Genomic DNA, 12,040 nt, shown 5'->3' with positions numbered 1-12,040 from the left:
TGATGAAGCGTTGTCTTCTAATGTGGACTGATATAAGGTGGAGATAAATGGTGGAACTTCCAGCAGGGCAGATCGATATTGGGAACTAGTCCCCAGTGTTGAAACATTTTATGGATGTTCTTGTTGCCCTCAGGTTCCTTAGGCACAGGACTCTCACAGATAAAGACGATGGTCCTTTCCATCAATGACCCATCAAGGATGGAGAAGGACAGAGACCACATGGCTGCCCGAATATTAGACCTCACCCTGGAGATCATCTACTGGATAACTGGGGAGGTGAGAGCTTCACATGATGTCACTCTTATCTCTAGTAATAAACAGGGGAATGATGGGAAAGGTGAAGGATTCTTAGCCTCCATGTAGTGATCAGTGTCTCACCATCCACAGGATTACACAGTAGTGAAGAAGTGGTCTGGTGAGTGGGTGACCCCCCGTGTGTCAGGAGGACAGAGCCGGACCCAGAGCCCCATCACCGAGCCTTCACCTCATTCACTGATACATGAGCAGAAGATCCTAGAACTTACCCACAGGATCACTGAGCTGCTGACCGGAGAGGTGAGCACTGCTGGGAATGGGGGATATTATATAATAACGCCAAGGGAGGAGTCTGGAGGATGACTGTATATTGTGTGTGTCAGGTTCCTATAAGGTGTCAGGACGTCACTGTCTATTTCTCCATGGAGGAGTGGGAGTATTTAGATGGACACAAGGATCTGTACAAGGATGTCATGATGGAGGATCAGCAGCCCCTCACATCACCGGGTAAGAGGAGACCTTCATTTATTGTAAGGGACAGTTTTGAGGGTCGGTTACATTCGCCATGTTCCAATCATTAGACAGACAATGTATTCAGTCTTTGTGGTTATTTTCTATAGATGGATCCAGTCAGAGAAATCCCCCAGAGAGATGTCCCAGTCCTCTATATTCCCAGGATTGTCCAGAGGAAAAGGAACATGTCCAACTGGATCATCAGGTAGATGAAGCTGAGAATTCTGTAAATCCTCTACAGGCTGATGTAATAGAGAGTTATACTAATCTTCTCTAGCAGCAGTTTAGTACACTATATGCTTTATGTCATCTGGTTATTGTTGGCTGTGGTCGATAGCAACTGCAAATGGTTTCTGGTTTGATAAAAGAGGCCAGGATACATATTGCAGGGTTCATAAACTACCACCTGTCTAGACAGTCAAAGTGGATAAATGTAACATTCCACAGCGAAATGTTAAACCACAGACTACTGCAAATAACTGCACAATGCCAGTCAGCTGCTTCCAAGACAGAATGTTGTCATGTATTGAAAAGTCATTGATCCACTAGTTAGGTACATGATCTTAATCCTTCGCAAAACATTAATACAGCCTCATATAGAATATTTAGCTCAGTTTTGGGCTCTAGAATTGAAAAAAAGCACAAAGAGGCGCAAGAAAAGTGTTAAGAGGTCTGTAGAACCGCAGTGACGAGAAAATATTAAAAGTAAAGAGATGTATTTGCACTTCCGAAGAGACTTCTAAGGTAACATGATAGAATAGAAGGCATATTGTGAGCATCTTTTCACAGTAAGGTCATCACAAAGGACAAGAGCAGCTGAAGGAAGGTGCAATCTACAGCCGCAATAAAAGGCTTCTTTAGTTTAAAAGCTGTGACATTGTTTAATACCCTTCGAACTGGTGTTAATGAACAGAACGTCCACTGCAAGACTGACTCCGAGCATTTAATGTGGCAAAGTGATGTGTAAGATACTTGAATGAATGTTGATCTGGTCTGATCGCCACTTGAGTAGATCCTTCTCCTTTTACGGCAGATTGGTTCATGTCCTCTAGGGGGTTTGGATTTTCATCTGGATATAAGATAAGGAAACAATAAAATAGTATCCATCAATAATGTCAGTATCGGCACCCGCTCAGCCTTAAGTGAATGATACTGCAAACCACAAACGGATGAAATCCTCTCTGCACCACAAGAAAACCTTGAACAATATCCCCCCTGTGGTGCTGTGATGTGTAACTAATAGTTGCAAATACATACATTCGGGGGCGTAACTATAGAGGATGCAGGCGATGCGGTTGCACCCGGGCCCAGGAGCCTTAGGGGGCCCATAAGGCCTCTCTTCTCCATATAGGCAACCCAGTACTATGAGTAAAGCCTTATAGTTGGGGGCCCTGTTACAAGTTTTGCATTGGGGACCGGGAACTTCAAGTTACGCCTCTGCATACATTCTTACACAAGACAAGGAAGAATATCCTCTCAGGAGAATGAAATCTGACCCATATGTCTTACATCCAAGATTCCTTGTCTAGGAATTCTATTTCTGCTTTCCTTCCATCTGTGCCTTTTCGCATGCTGTTTTGTGTGTTGCTTATATCTCTGCTTTCTTCTACACAAAGCTGGTCTGTGGCTTAGTAGCCTTTGATCTCACTTTTCAAGCCTTCCCTCACCACAGTGTTGAGGTTGAAATCCAATGTAGTTTTGCGTAAGAGGTTTGTTTAATAAAACCTCCTTAGGTTCAACCACTTGTATTCCACAGACGTTTGAACTTGAACATTGACCTTGATGTTTTTTTGCATAGTGCATAGACAATCATATTTTACTATTGTTGTACACGCATTTCCTGGAGCTTTTAGAAAGTGCTTGGTGTGTCCTATAAATTATTACGGGAGCATCTGATACAATAGATCTCCTTTTTGTCCAACGCAATGATGTTTTTAATTCTGGCCTTAAAGTATTCTTGGATATACTTGGACAGTTCTTTGATTTGCAGACATTTGTACTTTGCATTTCTTGCATGGAAATAATCCTAGTTGTTGGAGGAAGACTATTTTTCTTCTCTTTTCCCAGCATTTCTGTACTACACAGTTGAGTTATCTTCCCACCACCTGCGTATTTTGCTATATTGGAGATACTTATTACATTTTTCAGGGTTTCCCCACATTTTAGTTTTTGTTCCTAGCAATAGTGCATTCTTTACTTTTCTTTCACTATCTATCAAATGCTCAGTTTTATACCGGCTCCTCCTTGTAATGGATCAGCATCCTTACAGCATCTCTATGTTCTCATGAATTGTTCCTAATAAGGCAGTCTTCAGCCAGTGGACACTAGATACCAACGACCAGGATCAGAAATCTACCAAGCACATTAAGCACGGCCGGTTTGTTGGAAACTAAAACTGGAGAACATGAAGAGCGAGCCAACAAGGAAACTTCACGGGAGGATTCACCTGGGTGAAAGGAATATAGGTTAGTTTCCATTTCCTTGGATGGATTTTCTTCCTTGCCTTGACTGACAATGCACATTTTTTTTAACTGGTAGCTCTACATGATAGTATCCTTGGAGGAATAGTGTTCAATTTTTTTTTAGTGGTGAAGTGTTTTAATTTGATTGTGATCTGCAGGTGTTACATTTTTACATCTGACCCCTACATTGATGATGATGGACACATGGACCCAATAACTAGAGGACAGTCAGACAAGGAAATGTACAAGGTAACAAGGAAAGATGATGACCAGATGAAGTATACAGACTGAAGAATCAATATAAACACAAGACTGGAATTATGGTGAAGCTGACCCTATTCGATCCCTACTTGATATTGCTTAAAGTAGGGCTACAACTCTACTCCACAAGTGAAACCTTACTAGACTCCTTAGATAACCTTGGAATGAGAGTGGATCAAAGGAGAGGGAACAGAGGAGACAAAATAGGATCGGTATAGGAGAAATAGCAAGAATAAACACAAAGAGGACAAGCACAGAGAATCATACTGAAAGTGCTCAGGAACATGCTAAAGAATGGCTACAGCAAGGCAACACTATCAGGCTTTCTAACGGAGACTGACTTGAATACTAAGGGAATAACTAGGACCTGAAGAATCCCCACCAAAACATCTGATAGTCTTGCTCGCTTATCTGTCATTCCATAACGTCAGAAACACAATGGCAGGTGTATCATCTGGTCCAGAGCTGATGCTGTGATGTTATAGAATCATCATAAATTGGTAGAGATGGAAGGGACCTCCAGGGTCATCTGGTCTAAACCCCTGATCAGAGCGGGATTTACTAAATCATCCCAGATATTTGTCCAACCTTTGTTTGAACACTTTCATTGAAGGAGAACTCACCACCTCCCGTGGTAATCTGTTCCACTCATCAATCACCCTCACTGTCAAAAAGTTTTTTTCCTAATATCTAATTTGTGTTTCCTTCCTTTCAGTTTCATCCCATTGCTTCTAGTCTTTCCTTGTGCAGATGAGAATAGGGCATAGACTCTATGCTTCTCTTAATACATCCCAAAATTGTGTTTGCCTTTTTGGCTGCTGCATCACATTGTTGACTCATGTTCAGTCTATGATCTATTAGTATACCCAAATCTTTTTCACATGTGCTGCTTAGCTCAATTCCTCCCATTCTGTATGTGCTTTTTTAATTTTTCTTGCCAAGATGTAGGATTTTGCATTTCTCCTTGTTAAATACCATTCTTTTACTTGCCGCCCACGGTTTTTCTAGATCTTTTTGAATACTCTTTCTCTTTCCTACTGTTAGCTAACTTTCCTAGCTTTGTGTCGTCGGCAAATTTGATCAGTTTCCCATTAATTCCCTCCTCCAGGTAATTTATAAAAATGTTGAACACTGAGCCTACGACAGAGCCTTGTGGTACCCCACTTGATACATTCTTGCACTTGGATGTGCAGCCATTTATGACCACTCTTTGAGTATGATCACTCAGCCAGTTGTGAATCCACCTAACAGTTGCCTTGTCAATCCCATATTTGGTCATTTTTTCAGTATTTTTCAAAGTATGGTATGAGATACTTTGTTAAATGCTTTACTAAAGTCAGGATATACTATATGCACTCCATTTCCCTGATCAACCCAGTCGGTGATTCTGTCATAGAAGGAAATTAGATTTGTCTGGCATGACTTGTTTCTTGGAAACTTATGCTGGTTTTGGTTAACTACTCCACTTTTATCCAAGTACTTGCATAAATGCTGTTTAATAATTTGCTCAAAGATTTTTCCTGACATAGAAGTCAGGCTTATGGGCCTGTAGTTTCCTGGATCCATCTTTTTTTTTTGAAGATAGGGACAACATTTGCCCTTCTCCAATCTTCTTGGACTTCTCCTGTTCTCCAGAAAATTTCAAAGATTATGACAAGTGATTCAGTAATTACCTCTGCTGCTTCCTTTAGTATCCTAGGATGTAATGCATCTTGATCTTAAAGGAGATGTCCCGAGGCAGCAAGTGGGTCTATACACTTCTGCATGGCCATAATAATGCACTTTGTAATGTACATTGTGCATTAATTATGAGCCATACAGAAGTTATAAAAAGTTTTATACTTACCTGCTCCGTTGCTAGCGTCCTCGTCTCCATGGTGCCGACTAATTTTCGCCCTCCGATGGCCAAATTAGCCGCGCTTGCGCAGTCCGGGTCTTCTCCTCTTCTCTATGGGGCTCCGTGTAGCTCCGCCCCGTCACGTGCCGATTCCAGCCAATCAGGAGGCTGGAATCGGCAATGGACCGCACAGAAGCCCTGCGGTCCATGAAGACAGAGGATCCCGGCGGCCATCTTCAGCAGGTGAGTATGAAGACGCCGGACCGCCGGGATTCAGGTAAGCGCTGTGCGGGTGGGTTTTTTAACCCCTGCATCGGGGTTGTCTCGCGCCGAACGGGGGGGGGGTTTAAAAAAAAAAAACCGTTTCGGCGCGGGACATCTCCTTTAAGACTTGAATTCATTTAAGTTAGTTTAGTGTTCCCTCACCGTCTCTCTGCTTATAGATAGCCTGCATTCTTTTATTCCCCCAATAGAACAAGGAAGATAAGTTGACATTCCATATACTTTCTGAGAGAAAACAGATACAAAATAGGAATTTAAAAGTTCTGCCTTCTCGACATCATTCTTAACCAATTCATCATTTTCATCTTGTAAGCATCCAATAGCATCTTTGACTTTTCTTTTGCTTTTGACATACCCCCAAAATCCTTTCTCATTGCTTTTCGCCTCTGTTGCAAGCCTCAATTCATTATTAGCTTTTCTGAGATTTGCCCTACAGTTTCTGCAGACTGCATTATATTCTTCTTTAGATATTCTCCCCTCTTTCCATTTGATAAACATGTATTTCTTCCATTTTAACATGTGTGCAAGTTCTGTGTTCATCCATCCTGGTCTCTTTAAATTCTTCCCATTCTTTCTTCTTTTAGGGATTGTTAACGATTGTGCTTTGAGAATCTTATTTATCAATATATCCCAACCTTCTTGGACATTTCTGTCCTTAAGAACATCCAGCCATTGGATTCTTCCTACCCTCTTTCTAAGTTCATTAAAATCTGCCTTTCTGAAATCAAACCTTGAGGTCTGAGTCTTCTCAGGTCTTCCTTCCCTTTTTATCCCAAATTCAAGGATAGCATGATCACTACCTCCTAAGGTCTCAGCCACCCTTACTTCTTCAACTATTCCCTCCCTGTTGATAAGAATTAGGTCCAAGATCGCAGATCCCCTTGTTTTCTCTTCTACCTTTTGGAAGATAAAGTTGTCAGCAAGAGCAGATAAAAACTTGTTGGATCCATTACTTTTACCTGAGAGAGATTCCCAACAAATGTCTGGATAGTTAAAATCTCCCATGATCACTATGTCATGCTTTTTTGAGAGCTTGGCCATCCGATGTAGAAAGAGTTCATCAATATCTTCTGCTTGTCCAGGCGGTCTATAGTAAATGCCTACAACAGTGTCCTTTCTGTTATTCTCTCCTTGAATTCTTACCCAGTTTCTCCAGAACTACCATGCTCTGAACCTTGAATCTGTGGAGATGAATGTTTTCCTCGTACAACGCAATACCTCCTCCCTTTTTTAGGTCTGTTTCTTATAAATAAGTTGCATCCTTCAAGCCTTGTATTCCAATCATGTGTATCATTCCACCAAGCTACTGTGATGCCGATGACATCATTTTTCGCTTCCTGTGTTAGGAGCTCCAATTCTCCTTGTTTGTTTTCTATGCTCTGTGCATTTGTGTAAAAACATTTTGGTTTGTGATCGATGTTTCTTGCTCCTTTACTTTCCTTCTGAAATTTTTGTCTTCGTTCTTTCTTTCCACTTCTAATAGCAAGGTTTATGCCGGGGCTGCGCCGATTCCTAGAATTAGACGGCGCCTGAAACACCATAACTAGTTTTATTCAGTTCAGGATGGGCGAGCATGGATAGAGCTCCTTATTGATGGACATAAGATAAACTAGGGGTCTTTTCATGTATTTTTGTGGAATTCTTGCAGGAAAAGTCTGATGGAATGACGAGTGAACTGGATAAACCCATATCGATGCTAATGAATGGTAAGAACCTTTCAAAAATCTTGTTTGACTGTAAAGTCCTCTAGAACTGGTAGGAAGGTCAGAAAATCATCTTTCCCCTGAGCATTATCATTAGTGACATAATATTCCATCATGTTGCCTGGCACCGGTACAATCTGATACAATATGGATAGACATTAATACAATCACTGAAAAGATTGGAGTGCAAATGCTGATTAAAAGTCAAGATTACGTAATAGACCTGGGGGTTCAACCTGGAGAACCTATGGGAGTGCGTGGCGTGAGTCTAAGGGGCACTTGTAATGTCCTCAGGCTGTGAATTTATTGAGAAGTTATTTTTAGTGTAATACAAAGTATGGGCTCAGTTAAACGGGCGCATCGGCACCCGTACATCGGCGCCGATGCGCCCGTGTGACTGACAGAAGACGGACGTCTCTCTGCAGCGCTGATATAAGAACACATGACCAGCAATGAAGCCGGTCACGTGTTCTTTCCTCCAGCGCTGCAGAGAGACGTCCGTCTTCAGGTACGGCCGTCTGCTACCTGCAGTAACACGGGCGCCGATGCGCCCGTGTGCCTGAGCCCTATAGATGGGGAATCAAAGAGAGAAGTAGTTTGTGAGTGAATTGTGGTATTCATGAACTTTGGCAGAATGGAAGATCCAGAGGAAAGGAATATCCATATTAATATTATAAGTGTGAAAGTAACTCTGTCTGTCACTTTCACGGCTAAACTGCTTTAGTGATTTTGATGAAATTTGGCAGGGGGATAGCTTCTATCCTGAGGAAGAACATAGGATAGGTTTTATTCCAAAAATTTATAGAGTTCTCTAAGGAGCACAAAAAGATTTATCTGGTGATGCACAGGTGCACCTCTGCTCTACCGCCGCGCCATGTGGCGAGGAGAAGGGGGTGCACATCATAAACTAGGCCTACACAAACGGACAGACACGTGAGGGCAGACGTCGTTGCCACACCAATGTGATTATTAAGCTAGCAGGGATACCCCGCGTTGCCTGAGATTTTGTATTCCTAGCCAAGTCTGCCTGGTGGAATGTGGTGCTTGGAAATTGCATGAGACAGATGAACACTAGAGATGAGCGAACGTACTCGGTAAAGCACTACTCGTCCGAGTAATGTGCTTTATCCGAGTACCTCCCCGCTCGTCCTGAAAGATTCGGGGAGCGCCGCTGCTGACAGGTGAGTTGCGGCGGGGAGCAGGGGAGAGCGGGCGGGAGAGAAGGAGAGAGAGATCTCCCCTCCGTTCCTCCCCGCTCTCCCCTGCAGCTCCCCGCTCCGCGGCGCTCCCCGAATCTTTCAGGACGAGCAGGGAGATACTCGGATAAATCACATTACTCGGACGAGTAGTGCTTTACCGAGTACGTTCGCTCATCTCTAATGAACACGAGTTTAAAAAAAAAAAAGCATATTGTACCCAATCGGCTCTTTTCTTAACCCATCGCCACCTCATTCAGCTGGCGCAGGGGCAAGTACTTTAGGACCTGCAACTATCAGACCTTGGATTTTCCCTGGATATGGCATGAAAGTCTGAGATGGGAATACCCCTTGAAATTCCTTTAATCATGGGGGAACCTCAGACAGGAAGGGAGGGCATAACAGTATATACTTTATATGAAATATAAAAGACTGGGATAGAACAATGCTGTATATCCTGCTTAGTTTTATTTGATATCGATTGACATAATATCATTTGCAATGTGCATGTCTTAAATGTCCATTTTACTATATTTCTTTGCTTCTTGCTATTATCTGAATAAAGCTTAATAAAAAAATATATTTTTTGGTGGGGAAATAATTTTTTGTTTCTTCCAGATGAAGAGTGGATTACAGCCATCCATGGATATCTTGTATCTCCATGTAAAGTAGAAGATAATACCACACAGCCTAATTCAATAACCCCTAATGTACCCTTAGAGTTTCACAGCAGAGATCTTTCCACGGATGCCACTAGTCACAAGAAACCTTCATCTAATCAATCACCGATTGGTAAAAAAAGAACTGACTGTAGATGGGAGGAAATATTTCCATGTGGGATGGATTTGAAAAAGAAATCAAATCTTTTTATGCATGAAAGAATTCACAGAGTTGAAAAGTCATTTTCATGTCCAGAATGTGGGAAATGTTTTAGCCAGAAGTCAGCTGTTGTTAATCATCAGAGAACTCACACAGGGGAGAAACCATTTTCATGTCCTGAATGTGGGAAGTGTTTTAGTGAGAAATCAAAGGTCATGAAACATCAGAGAATCCACACTGGAGAGAAGCCATTTTTATGTCATGAATGTGGGAAATGTTTTAGCCAAAAATCAGATCTTCTTCAACATATGAGAACCCACACAGGAGAGAAGCCATTTTCATGTTCAGAATGTGGGAAATGTTTTAGCCAGAAAACGGCTCTTCTTAATCATCGGCGAACTCACACTGGGGAGAAACCATATTCATGTCCTGAATGTAGAAAATGTTTTTTCCAGAAATCACATCTTGTAGAACATCAGAGAATTCACACAGGGGAGAAGCCATTTTCGTGTTCAGAATGTGGGAAAGGTTTTGCCCACAGATCAGCCTTTGATAAGCATCAAAGAACTCACACAGGGGAGAAGCCATTTTCCTGTCCTGAATGTGAGAAATGTTTTAGTCACAAAGCAAATCTTGTAGATCATTTAAGAATTCACACAGGAGAGAAGCCATTTTCATGTTCAAAATGTGGGAAATGTTTTGGCCAGAAATTGGGTCTTGTTAGACATCAAAGCATTCATGGAGAGGAGAAGCCATTTTCATGTCCTGAATGTGGGAAGCATTTTAGTCAGAAATCAAAGCTGATGGAACATCATAGAAGTCACACAGGGGAGAAGCCATTTCTATGTTCTGAATGTGGTAAATGTTTTAGCCAGAAATCAGATCTCGTTCAACATCTGAGAACCCATACTGGGGAGAAGCCATTTGCATGTTTAGAATGTGGGAAATGTTTTAGACAGAAATCAGTTCTTGTTAAACATCAGCGCACTCACACAGGGGAGAAGCCGTTTTCATGTGCAGAATGTGGGAAATGTTTTATTCAGAAATCTGATCTTGTTAAACATCAGCGAACTCACACAGGGGAGAAACCATTTTCATGTCCAGAATGCGGGAAAGGCTTTACTCAGAAATCATATCTTGTAGAACATCTGAGGACCCACACAGGAGAACTTCTCAGCAGAACTGTGCCTAAGAGTTATGATGCTCTAAATGTGTACCTACCAACTCTTTGCCTGCACAAACAGGAGCAGGACTGTAAAACCCAGCCAACATTCTGCTCTAAGGACGAGGATCAGTGTTTGTTGTCATCTTATGTTTTGTATGCCATGACTGAAGCTGATTGAACATTTCCAACTTACAAAAATAAGTTTAGTAGTGTTATGTAGGGATTCACTCATAGGGCTGTTTGCGATTTTTTTTGTAGCTTTCTTTTAGAAATGTATTGTTTGTTGTTTTGCTTCTTTAGAGGTAAGGTGTTTAAAAAGTTAAAAAGATTTTTTAATTTATAGTTATCTTAGTGTAAATTTGCAAATGTTAAAAATAAACTATAAGAATGGGTTATTTAGTTTCGATCATTTTGATATATACCTTGTATAGTCTTGCGTTACAAGACCATTATAGAGAAAGTTTGGGTTGGTGTGAGCGTTTTGGAAATGTCTATATGTTTTTAACAAGTTTACCATGACATCATAAAAAACCAAATAGGGAACATTGAATGAGGCCAGAGTTGGACCCACTGCCCTCTTTTACTTTTCCCTTCTATTCAGCAAACAAAACTATCATGTGATAATGATCAGTATTACGGACCATGTTTTTATTTTGTGGTCCACGTCTCATCAGTAAAACTCTACATTAAGGGTGTCTTGCCATGTAACAAAGCGTAGCCGAGACTCCGCCCAGCTGCAGCTGCCAATAGCTGCACAGTCTTGCCTATCTTGTCGGCAAGAATCATGCTACCATTGGCTGCCATGGCTGGGCACAGCATCAGCCGCAAATGATTTTTGTTACATGGGAACGCACCCTTAGAAGGAAACCGCCCTTCATTAAATTAAATCAAAATCTGTCCCTTTCCACATGATATTTAAAAAGAACTTTTTGGGTCCCCATACATGTAGTGTTTTTTTGCAGCAAAGCACAGTTGAAGCTACACTGATTGGTGGCTAACATTTGCACATATCTTAATTAACATGTACCGAAGCTGGCTGGCAACACTGGACAACAAAAATGCACTTTGAAATTTTTTCCTTTCTCAAAATAGTTAAACTACCCTAATTTTGGGTCAAGAAACATTAATTTGACATTAAATTTTGTTTATTAGTTCTGGTGTTTAAGATATGCTAATCTCAAATCAAAATACTAAGAATACGCTTTGCAGTTCTTTCTTTTCTCAAAATAATTAAGCTACCCTAATTCTGGGTTGAGGGAAATGAATGAGACATATTATGTTTACTAGGCCTAACTCTGGTTTTATAGATATGCTAACTTCAAATAAAAGGGATCTCCTAACTGGATACCGAAATACTGGCGATATGCAGTCTTTATAATTTGAGCAATTCAACATTTCTGGGCAGAAAAAGTCACCTCACTACACACATAACAAAAAATTTTCAGAAGAGTGTTTACAGTTACGGGGCATCCTGGATTCTAACCTGAAATAAAGAAAAAAAAAGTTGGAGAACACTTAATTTAAGCATTACGGTATCCAATTTACAT

General features: G+C 41.2%; 1 pseudogene; it reads left to right on the top strand.

Annotated features, from left to right (window-relative positions):
• The window catches only part of LOC136620109 (oocyte zinc finger protein XlCOF7.1-like), a 99,518-nt pseudogene extending 87,738 nt beyond the window's left edge, over positions 1-11,780 (top strand).
• The last annotated feature ends 260 nt before the right edge of the window (positions 11,781-12,040 follow it).

The sequence above is a fragment of the Eleutherodactylus coqui genome, chromosome 3 (genome assembly GCF_035609145.1).
Source record: "Eleutherodactylus coqui strain aEleCoq1 chromosome 3, aEleCoq1.hap1, whole genome shotgun sequence".
Classification (NCBI taxonomy): Eukaryota; Metazoa; Chordata; class Amphibia; order Anura; family Eleutherodactylidae; genus Eleutherodactylus; species Eleutherodactylus coqui.
This window is presented reverse-complemented; position numbering and strand designations above follow the sequence as displayed.